We start from the raw sequence: 11,494 nt of genomic DNA, 5'->3' as shown, positions 1-11,494 counted from the left end.
TAACAACAAGACAATCAGAGTCTATTGCTCCATACATGCCGACGAGAATGAATCTCATACACGGTTACTAGAAGAAAATGGCACAATCATGGATGGTATTAATTAAGTGGAGACAAGAAAGTGGCAACTAAAACGCACAACAATCAGGAGGATCGGGTCCTGTCTTGTCCTCGAAAGCACAGCACACACAAGAGAAAAGAGCAGCCTGGACCGGATCGGACCACATACAAGGAAGGAAATGGACAAGACATGCATCAGATCATACACACCCGCACCGCACTCATGGCTTCACTCCTTGCTGAAGCACCCGTTCGCCATGACCTGCCCGAGGACGCAGGGAGCAAACATCATCGTGTTGAGAGGGCAGGCCTTCCCGATCTGCACCAGGCAAGCGATGCATGCTGCAGGGCACAGCTTGGAGTGGATGATGTCCTCCATCAGTGCGAGAACCTCAAGGCTCAGCTCGTCGGATGGCAGGACGTCGTCATTGCCGGCCTCGGCTAGCATCACCAGCTGGCTGGTGAGCAGAAGAGCCAGGAGGAGCATCACCACCACCTTCCGGTCAGCCATCTTCTTACAGCTAGAGCGCGAGTTTGTGTGGCCTGGCTGAGTGGGTGTTTACTTGTGTGTTCTGCTAGCTGTGTGTTTGGGCGGGCGTGGGCGTGCTATTTATAGACAGAATCTGAGGCTCCACGATGCACATATATGTGCTCTTCTTCTTCATTCTTACTTTCTTCTTTGACTGTGTGTGTGTGCAGTGACCAACCTTGAATGAGTTTTAATTACTTGCTACGATTTAAAAATGGATACCAGTTAGTTTCCACACAGCCCAGCCTAGCCAGTGCAAACATACATATTTTCATTAGCTACCTAGGCAGGCCTGATGAACAAATCTCTAAATTGATCGATCAAAGGTAATTCAGTGCGTTGCATGAAATCAAAGGTAACCCCCTCAATTATAGAGTAGTAGTTTCGGCGTGATTACATGAATATTAAGAAGAAGAATCTAAAAAGTTGGGCAACATAAAAAAAATCATGAATATTAAAAAGTCATCTCGTCCATCTAAAAAATCATCAAGCTGAATAATAATCTAAAAGGCACGGTCTCGCGGACGGACGGACGAACAAACCAAGTTACCATGCATGCAAGTTGCCACGATCAAACCACAAGGCCATGAACCAACCTTACCTGGTCTAAAGAGAGAGCTCTTTGAAGTTGGAAGCAGGCCAGGCACATGACATGCCCGCCCGCCCGCCCGCTAGGAAGGATCACTATCTTACTTACTTTTTTGGGGGAAGAGGAGCTTTGATCTCGTCTTGTTGTTGCGAGAGGAGGGAGACCTAAGCTAGGATGCGCCGGCCGTATGACACAAGGGGAGGGCCGAGAGAGAGAGAGAGATTTGCAAGTGCAGTGGTCACGGCTTGGGTACAAAACTGAGAGAGAGAGAGAGAGAGAGAGGGGGGGAGGATGGCGTTAGGCTTGGCTTAGGATTGCACTACTAGTACTAGTACCTAGCTAGCTGGCTACTGTGTCCGGCCGGCAGCTAAGCTGAATCGTTCTACTCCGGAGACCCAACATGATCCAACGGCGCACAGCCCAGTGCAACAAGCACACGATCCGTGTGCTCTCCTCTCATTGGTCTAAAGTATTTCTTTTCTTTTTTTCCTTCCTTAAGGTACAGTAATGAAGCGAAGTTGGATGCTTTGACAGTAACTTTTGTTCGGCCAAGCTGGATGGTGGATCCTAATCTAGTCCACCAGGGACTTATCTTACTTGGGCGTAATCGGCTGTCATGTTTGATCCCCAGTCTCACTCAGGGCTCATTCGATTTGGAGGAAACTAAAACGTAGGAATTACGATTAGTATAGGAATGTGATAGGGTGGCACTTGCCATCCTAAGGAATTGACTTGTCTCGTTCGTTCCTACGCGTAAAATGAGCTTTAAGTGAATGTGTAGTTTTCTCCAAAAACACACAAAACGAGTAGTGTTCCTATGAATTTCTTGTACGCATCCAAATGCATCTATAGGATCTTTTTTCTTCTCTGAAATCCTTATTCCTATGTTTTTTCTATAAAAATCCTCCAAACCGAATGAGGCCTCATCATGTAAATATGGCTGGTTACATGTTGTAACATTAAAATCTATTATTACTAGCACATTGACCAAACATGCATACATATACTCTACTATTTGAGTTTACAACTATCATAGGCAGTGGTACATCTAATGAGAATATGTACGACTCACCCATAGAAGGGAGCATAAACAGGTGAGATGATGCATTGCAGTTATTAATCCAAAAGCAAAGACATGCTAACATGAGTGCTTCAGTTTGACTCAAGAAAAGGGACCTCATGAGGCCCCGACTAAGGAACCAAATAAAAAACCAAGTCCTTCAGAGGCTTGGCATCATCCATTTCCACATCAGAATTAGCATGCATCATGCTTTTCTCTTGATCTTCATCTTGATGTACCCAACACAAGTGCAACTTAGGCAATATATGATGACTGCTAGCATGCTACTACTTCTGAAACCACAACTACAGCCAATTGAACATATAAACCCTGAAGAAGTGGTAGTCACAACGAAGCTAGCCACGTCGCCTTTAAATCGCTGCTGCCACCGCCTGTAATTTTCATTCCCCGCCGAGGGCATCTTAGTAATTTTCCCCCGCCGAGGGCATCTTGGTAATTTCACGTACAAATGTATAAAAGCCAGCTGCCTGTGGAGAAGACCTAGCCGCCCGCCACTCTCCTCTTTCCGCCGCCTCCACGCTCGCTTCCTCCTCCATCCTCCCGCGTCAGTCGCACCCCCTCCTCCCCTCCCGCATCTCGTCCACCCTGGGATCCGGCGAGGTCGGGTCCTCGAGCCATGGAGGCACTCGTCGCCGGTCCCTCGCCGTTGGCCTCCCGTGCGTCGCACCACCCCTCCTGCCGCCTCGGCTCTCTCCTCCCGCCTCGGCTCTCACCTCCAGCTGCAGCTCTAGAGGAGAGGAGAAGACAAAGACAGAGAGATGGCCGCCGGTGCTGGCGCTGCTGCTGGCGTCGATGCTGCCGGCCCCGCCGCCGACTGCTACTCCTCCACCGCCTCGCCTCTTCCTCCTCCTCGCCTTCCCATCGCTCACGCGCAGGTCGCCCGACGGCAGGGATGGTCAGGAAGGCTTCCCAGCCCGACGGTGCCGTCATGGGAGCTGCAGGGCGGAGGTGAGGATGCGTCGCTCGCGGATTTGATCGAGGGTGCCACGCCGCCGTCGCCGACTGGATTTGCTCCTCCATCGCCGCCGCGAGTCAACTCCACCGTTGTCGCCAGGAATCCGTCCCCGGCAAGGTCTCCCTCGTTGCTCCTCCTCCTACAATCTCTCCCACAATGGTATAGTACGGTGGTTTGATTTGGTTCTTTTGGTGGTATGTTCCCTACCGTCTCTCTTTTTTCAGTTTCTAACTTCGATGCTTTGGTTTGTTGTTTTGTCCAGCAGGAGGAGCGGAAGGGGCCACGGATGAGGAGGAAGGAGACTAGCAGGAGGAGGAGATATTCTTTTTCGATTTGGTTCTCATGCTGGCATCTCCCTGCTGTCTGCTTTCCTTTTAGTTTCCAACTTTGATGCTTGGATTTGTTGTCTTGGCCAGCAGGAGTAGGAGGAGACAGGGAGGATGAGGAAGGAGACAAGAAGGAGGAAGAGAAAATCTTGCTTGCCTTATGGACTCGCAATAAACAGGTGTGTGTTGTGCTACTCATGCCTTTTTTAATCTCACTAACGACGGTGTTTTACTGGATAGAATCAGAGGAAGCTCATATTTGTTTCGTGGACAATATTTTCCTCATGTGTTGCATTCTGGAAAGGGTGTCTTTGGCCAGTTTTCTGTTCTTTCATTGTTTCAATTGTGTGACTCTACACATGTATCCTCACAATTAGTGGCGCCTACAAGAATGCCAGGCCTACCTGTAGCTTTTCTTATGTAGTTAAATAAAACAACTCAGGGTCTCACACTTTCCTTTCTTTCCAATATAATAAGGCTGCTATTGCCTGTTAATACTTCACATTGGTGATGAGCTTTACACCAGTTATAGTTTATCGATTATCTTATGACTTTTTGATAAACATAATTATATTTTAATTTGCTCTATTGTTTTCTTATTTTTTCTATCAAACTGCCATATATGATACACGAAGAAGCATTTACCTGAAGACATTAATAGAGTTTTCATGTAGAATTTGTTCTTTTTTTTTTGCTCCCTTAAATTAGACGATCAAGAAACTGGATAAGCGTCACGTTGGTTCAGGCTTGGTGCTAGATAGTTAGCTCCCATTTATCCTGGACAACTACTGTATTCTCAAATCTATATGGTTAGTTGTACCTCTTCTTTGATGTTGGCGCTACAGATCCATCTCGGTCATTTAGGGAAACTGAAATCTGCATCTTCAACTCATAGTTTGCCAGTTTGGATTATTTATGAGAACAATCCTACCTGGTTATATCCTTGACAAAATTTCTTGAGATTTATTGATATTGTTCTTGGATACTTATAGAGTCAAACTCTGCAGGCAATTGGTTGGGCTACATGATAGACACTTTAATATATCTTCTTGGAAGCCGCTTAGTGTTCCAATGAATAATTGTCGCTGGTGTGGTGAACGCCTTCATTGTTTGGTGGGCTGCTTCCTGCCTGGTGTGGTTGAAGAATTTTCAGAGGTATGGTTCATCTTTCGTGCAGCCTTTAGTTTGAGTTTCTGTTGACACATTAAATTTCCCTTTCCTGTAGACCCCTCCTTTTTCGTTTTATTAGTTGGGTGTAATAGCAAATCATCTATAATTATTTTGTTTAACTACAATCTGATGCAAAAGAGTTCTGTTTAGTTCTCATAGTTCATCCATTATATGTTTGCTTTCAAAACAAAGAAATCGGCTGTCCAAGTTCTGATCATGCTCTTATTGAGATTCAGTCCTCCTTGATCTTTTTTCTATATGCTTGCATCTCCTTAGCATCCAAGTTCTGATCATGCTACAATCTTGTTTTAAATTTATATGGATCGATTATCTTATGACTTTTTGACAAACATAATTATATTTTAATGTGCTCTATTGTTTTCTTATTTTTTCTATCAAACTGCCATATATGATACACGAAGAAGCATTTACCTGGAGACATTAATAGAGTTTTCACGTAGAATTTGTTCTTTTTTTTGCTCCCTTAAATTGGACGATCAAGAAACCTGGTAAGCGTCACGTTGGTTCAGGCTTGGTACTAGATAGTTAGCTCCCATTTATCCTGGACAAGTACTGTATTCTCAAATCTATATGGTTAGTTGTACCTCTTCTTTGATGTTGGCGCTACAGATCCATCTCGGTCATTTAGGGAAACTGAGATCTGCATCTTCAACTCATAGTTTGCCGGTTTGGATTATTTATGAGAACAATCCTACCTGGTTATATCCTTGACAAAATTTCTTGAGATTTATTGATATTGTTCTTGGATACTTATAGAGTCAAACTCTGCAGGCAATTGGTTGGGCTACATGATAGACACTTTAATATATCTTCTTGGAAGCCGCTTAGTGTTCCAATGAATAATTGTCGCTGGTGTGGTGAACGCCTTCATTGTTTGGTGGGCTGCTTCCTGCCTGGTGTGGTTGAAGAATTTTCAGAGGTATGGTTCATCTTTCGTGCAGCCTTTAGTTTGAGTTTCTGTTGACACATTAAATTTCCCTTTCCTGTAGACCCCTCCTTTTTCATTTTATTAGTTGAGTGTAATAGCAAATCATCTATAATTATTTTGTTTAACTACAATATGATGCAAAAGAGTTCTGTTTAGTTCTCATAGTTCATCCATTATATGTTTGCTTTCAAAACAAAGAAATGGGCTGTCCAAGTTCTGATCATGCTCTGATTGAGATTCAGTCCTTGATCTTTTTTCTGTATGCTTGCATCTCCTTAGCGTCCAAGTTCTGATCATGCTACAATCTTGTTTCAAATTTATATGGATCGATTATCTTATGACTTTTTGATAAACATAATTATATTTTAATTTTCTCTATTGTTTTCTTATTTTTTCTATCAAACTGCCATATATGAGACACGAAGAAGCATTTACCTGAAGACATTAATAGAGTTTTAACGTAGAATTGGTTCTTTTTTTGCTCCCTTAAATTAGACGATCAAGAAACCTGATAAGCGTCACGTTGGTTCAGGCTTGGTGCTAGATAGTTAGCTCCCATTTATCCTGGACAAGTACTGTATTCTCAAATCTATATGGTTAGTTGTACCTCTTCTTTGATGTTGGCGCTACAGATCCATCTCGGTCATTTAGGGAAACTGAAATCTGCATCTTCAACTCATAGTTTGCCAGTTTGGATTATTTATGAGAACAATCCTACCTGGTTATATCCTTGACAAAATTTCTTGAGATTTATTGATATTGTTCTTGGATACTTATAGAGTCAAACTCTGCAGGCAATTGGTTGGGCTACATGATAGACACTTTAATATATCTTCTTGGAAGCCGCTTAGTGTTCCAATGAATAATTGTCGCTGGTGTGGTGAACGCCTTCATTGTTTGGTGGGTTGCTTCCTGCCTGGTGTGGTTGAAGAATTTTCAGAGGTATGGTTCATCTTTCGTGCAGCCTTTAGTTTGAGTTTCTGTTGACACATTAAATTTCCCTTTCCTGTAGACCCCTCCTTTTTCATTTTATTAGTTGGGTGTAATAGCAAATCATCTATAATTATTTTGTTTAACTACAATCTGATGCAAAAGAGTTCTGTTTAGTTCTCATAGTTCATCCATTATATGTTTGCTTTCAAAACAATGAAATCGGCTGTCCAAGTTCTGATCATGCTCTGATTGAGATTCAGTCCTTGATCTTTTTTCTGTATGCTTGCATCTCCTTAGCGTCCAAGTTCTGATCATGCTACAATCTTGTTTCAAATTTATATGGATCAATTATCTTATGACTTTTTGATAAACATAATTATATTTTCATTTTCTCTATTCTTTTCTTATTTTTTCTATCAAACTGCCATATATGAGACACGAAGAAGCATTTACCTGAAGACATTAATAGAGTTTTAACGTAGAATTGGTTCTTTTTTTGCTCCCTTAAATTAGACGATCAAGAAACCTGATAAGCGTCACGTTGGTTCAGGCTTGGTGCTAGATAGTTAGCTCCCATTTATCCTGGACAAGTACTGTATTCTCAAATCTATATGGTTAGTTGTACCTCTTCTTTGATGTTGGCACTACAGATCCATCTCGGTCATTTAGGGAAACTGAAATCTGCATCTTCAACTCATAGTTTGCCAGTTTGGATTATTTATGAGAACAATCCTACCTGTTTATATCCTTGACAAAATTTCTTGAGATTTATTGATATTGTTCTTGGATACTTATAGAGTCAAACTCTGCAGGCAATTGGTTGGGCTACATGATAGACACTTTAATATATCTTCTTGGAAGCCGCTTAGTGTTCCAATGAATAATTGTCGCTGGTGTGGTGAACGCCTTCATTGTTTGGTGGGCTGCTTCCTGCCTGGTGTGGTTGAAGAATTTTCAGAGGTATTGTTCATCTTTCGTGCAGCCTTTAGTTTGAGTTTCTGTTGACACATTAAATTTCCCTTTCCTGTAGACCCCTCCTTTTTCATTTTATTAGTTGGGTGTAATAGCAAATCATCTATAATTATTTTGTTTAACTACAATCTGATGCAAAAGAGTTCAGTTTAGTTCTCATAGTTCATCCATTATATGTTTGCTTTCAAAACAAAGAAATCGGCTGTCGAAGTTCTGATCATGCTCTTATTGAGATTCAGTCCTCCTTGATCTTTTTTCTGTATGCTTGCATCTCCTTAGCGTCCAAGTTCTGATCATGCTACAATCTTGTTTTAAATTTATATGGATCGATTATCTTATGACTTTTTGATAAACATAATTATATTTTAATTTGCTCTATTGTTTTCTTATTTTTTCTATCAAACTGCCATATATGATACACGAAGAAGCATTTACCTGAAGACATTAATAGAGTTTTCACGTAGAATTTGTTCTTTTTTTTGCTCCCTTAAATTGGACGATCAAGAAACCTGGTAAGCGTCACATTGGTTCAGGCTTGGTACTAGATAGTTAGCTCCCATTTATCCTGGACAAGTACTGTATTCTCAAATCTATATGGTTAGTTGTACCTCTTCTTTGATGTTGGCGCTACAGATCCATCTCGGTCATTTAGGGAAACTGAGATCTGCATCTTCAACTCATAGTTTGCCGGTTTGGATTATTTATGAGAACAACCCTACCTGGTTATATCCTTGACAAAATTTCTTGAGATTTATTGATATTGTTCTTGGATACTTATAGAGTCAAACTCTGCAGGCAATTGGTTGGGCTACATGATAGACACTTTAATATATCTTCTTGGAAGCCGCTTAGTGTTCCAATGAATAATTGTCGCTGGTGTGGTGAACGCCTTCATTGTTTGGTGGGCTGCTTCCTGCCTGGTGTGGTTGAAGAATTTTCAGAGGTATGGTTCATCTTTCGTGCAGCCTTTAGTTTGAGTTTCTGTTGACACATTAAATTTCCCTTTCCTGTAGACCCCTCCTTTTTCATTTTATTAGTTGGGTGTAATAGCAAATCATCTATAATTATTTTGTTTAACTACAATCTGATGCAAAAGAGTTCTGTTTAGTTCTCATAGTTCATCCATTATATGTTTGCTTTCAAAACAAAGAAATCGGTTGTCCAAGTTCTGATCATGCTCTGATTGAGATTCAGTCCTCCTTGATCTTTTTTCTGTATGCTTGCATCTCCTTAGCGTCCAAGTTTTGATCATGCTACAATCTTGTTTCAAATTTATTCTAATAGATGTATGTACCATGATGATTGAGGAGGCGTATCGATGGAAATAAATCTGAAGAAAATAAGTAAGTCGCCTCCATCAGCGAGGCTGTGAACAACTCGTGGTGCCCCTGTTAACCTCCTCAATGTTTGCGTTGTTTGCCTGTAGGTCAAATGCCCACTATTCAGCAGACAGGTAACTCTGTTTCTTAAATCCCTTTCTCTATTCATCGCCCTGTTGATACATGCTTAGCAATCAGATAAATTGTACTCATATATAATTTAATATATCTCAGATACAGTGTCCAGATCATTTAGGAACCAGCGTCACTTCAAAAAAAGATAGGACCTGATACACATTACATTCATGGACTGCTGATATACCTGATGCATTTCTTCATGATGGTCGGTTTCCTTTCACCAGATCTGACATATTTAATTCTGTGTGCTTGGAACCCGAAACTGATCGAGATCTTCAGTTCTTACTTGCAGATGTTCTGTTATTCAGAGTAATTCAGTTTCCAGTCTCTGTATATTAATCAAATTATGGGTTATTTTCAACCTTATACCCTTTTATTATGTGTTCAGTTATGCTTCCATGGGTTTGCATATGTATTAACAATAAAAAACAGACTATTATTTTGTTTATACTTGAACCAAAGGGTGTACAATTAATTTGCTCTTACGAAAGGAATGAGTAGTCAGCTAGCTGAATGAGACGACAATCATGACAAGCGAACCAACACATATAGAGAAATGTTATTTTCCAGTTCATTGTGAAAGAAGGCACATAAGTTTTCAGAGTTCTAGAATGTGTTTCATTAAGAAACAATTATAACACTGTACTCTAACAAATCACACATATGGAGAAATGTTATTTTCGAGTCTCCATAACATACTGATCTTTTTTTAGATATATGAACTTGCATTCGCTTTGTTAATTCTTCTGCAATGCAGGTAATATTCCTAATCATTGCTGCTGACGCTGAAAAACTACTCCTGAAGCACTAGAAGTGCCCTCTCTATGGCGCATCACTCACTGGATCCAGATGGGCAACATTCCGCTTCAAAATTAAAGAGTACAGTTTTTTCCTGCCATCATTGCTTACCAAGAGTAATCTACCATGTGCCTAATATATATATACATAATTGTTGCACCATCACAAGATTCCCAGGATATACATGGGCATAACTTTCTTTACTGTGAATTAATCGACATGATGCTGACAGGAGGAAAGGCAGGCTGTCATTTCTAAAGGTTGAGATTTTCTGTTTTAAGGAATAGCAATGCTAAATTCTACAATGGTACTCTGTCGAATGTTTACAAATACCACGAAGCTAGAGATCTATTGTGAAAACTTTCTTTCTTTTGTTTGTTATAAGTTTTTAGTCAAAAAAACATGACTTTTCCATTACCAAACAAATATGTAAGATTTATTGCTTTTCTAACCGAAGTGTTCCTGACAATTACATATGAGAGTACATATAACTGAGTTGTGCTGACTTGCTTTTTCTAAACTGGTAAGCTGGAGTCGGAGTTACATATGAGAGTAGAGATAATTAAGTTCTGCTCCTGACTTGATTAACAAAAGCTATAGAAGAAAGGGACCAAATACCAGACAGCTGAAAATTCAAAGAAAGGTGGAAGTAGGGAACTACACAACTTGATTCAAGGTTACAAAGGGACAAAGGGCATCTATTGAGCAGCAGAAAACAATAATGGACTGAGCTAAGGATATAGTGGTCAATTAGTAAAGAGATCTGTGGTAAGTGTAGCAGCGGGACGCAAACGGAACTTTTGTGACTTACTGAAGTCGAGCAGGAGTTCAGAAAAGAAATTGCAACCGAAGTAGAACCTCTTCACCAAGAGAACATAGGGATTTTAAGTTTTTTGTAGCCTGCACCGGAGACTGTAGAGTTAAGTTTCTACATCTTAGTGTACAGTTTAACTATATAAGGTTACTTACTATGTAGTAAATATTGGCTTTTGCCATTGCTGATCAAGTCCTTCTCTCTGTGCTTGGAAGCATAAACCTACTTAGTGATCCGTTTTCAGTTAAGCTAAACTTATATCTTTCTGCTAACATTTTAGTGCTCTAATGATTATTCAGAAGGGGATTTGCATGTTCCTAGATGCATAGCCTTTCTTATATATGTTTTCAGAAGACTGGATTTTTTAGGGATAACATTGGGATTTACGATAGTTTTTTTTTGTTGAATTCTGGAACTGAAATCCGAATAAACCATATCTTGAGAGGCCAGCATAATGGTACTTGAAATAAATGCTAATCCGCACTCACATCTTATGGTGATTTGGTCAAAGCTACTACTAAGCGAAGATATTTAACATGCTATAAGAAGTTATGGCTTTTGTGTTCCGAGATAATAACTAACAAAAAAGATTAGCCCTATGGAGGCATGCGGGAGTACGAGGGACAAGAACACTGGGCCTCGAGTTGCATACATACATGCAGGACCCGCCCTCCCACCATGAAACAAGTCAACAACAATATAAATCAAAATCGAGTGAGAATATGAGGGACTAGGGATGGACCATATGAATAGTATAACTGTTTATTGAAGAGTCTCATATGGTGAAAATTGAGGGTTCTTGCATACATGGTGCAGTTCGGTTCGACGTCTAGGTGGTCACATGCCCAGGCTTCCTCAATGG

General features: G+C 40.7%; 2 long non-coding RNA genes across 15 annotated transcripts; one reads left to right on the top strand and one right to left on the bottom strand.

The window, feature by feature from the left end:
* Positions 1 to 2,730, bottom strand: LOC141023240 (uncharacterized). The gene is made up of 2 exons (XR_012183876.1): positions 1,190 to 2,730; positions 1 to 789 (listed from the first exon to the last, which is right to left on the bottom strand). It is a non-coding gene; the product is annotated as an uncharacterized lncRNA (long non-coding RNA).
* Positions 2,731 to 2,740: 10 nt separating this feature from the next.
* On the top strand, positions 2,741 to 11,055 carry LOC109778078 (uncharacterized). Of its 14 annotated transcripts, XR_012183868.1 has the most exons (11): positions 2,741 to 3,372; positions 3,476 to 3,718; positions 4,547 to 4,694; positions 5,502 to 5,649; positions 6,453 to 6,600; positions 7,404 to 7,551; positions 8,359 to 8,506; positions 8,848 to 9,016; positions 9,117 to 9,225; positions 9,313 to 9,329; positions 9,778 to 10,853. It is a non-coding gene; the product is annotated as an uncharacterized lncRNA (long non-coding RNA). The 14 variants fall into 14 exon arrangements; XR_012183867.1 differs by having other exon boundaries at positions 9,117 to 9,899; positions 10,347 to 11,055; XR_012183875.1 differs by having other exon boundaries at positions 8,848 to 8,906; positions 8,990 to 9,016; positions 9,123 to 10,853.
* Positions 11,056 to 11,494: the final 439 nt, after the last annotated feature.

This window comes from Aegilops tauschii, chromosome 5, assembly GCF_002575655.3.
Source record: "Aegilops tauschii subsp. strangulata cultivar AL8/78 chromosome 5, Aet v6.0, whole genome shotgun sequence".
NCBI lineage: Eukaryota > Viridiplantae > Streptophyta > Magnoliopsida > Poales > Poaceae > Aegilops > Aegilops tauschii.
The sequence above is the reverse complement of the archived record's forward strand: the minus strand, read 5'-3'. Positions and strand labels throughout refer to the sequence as shown.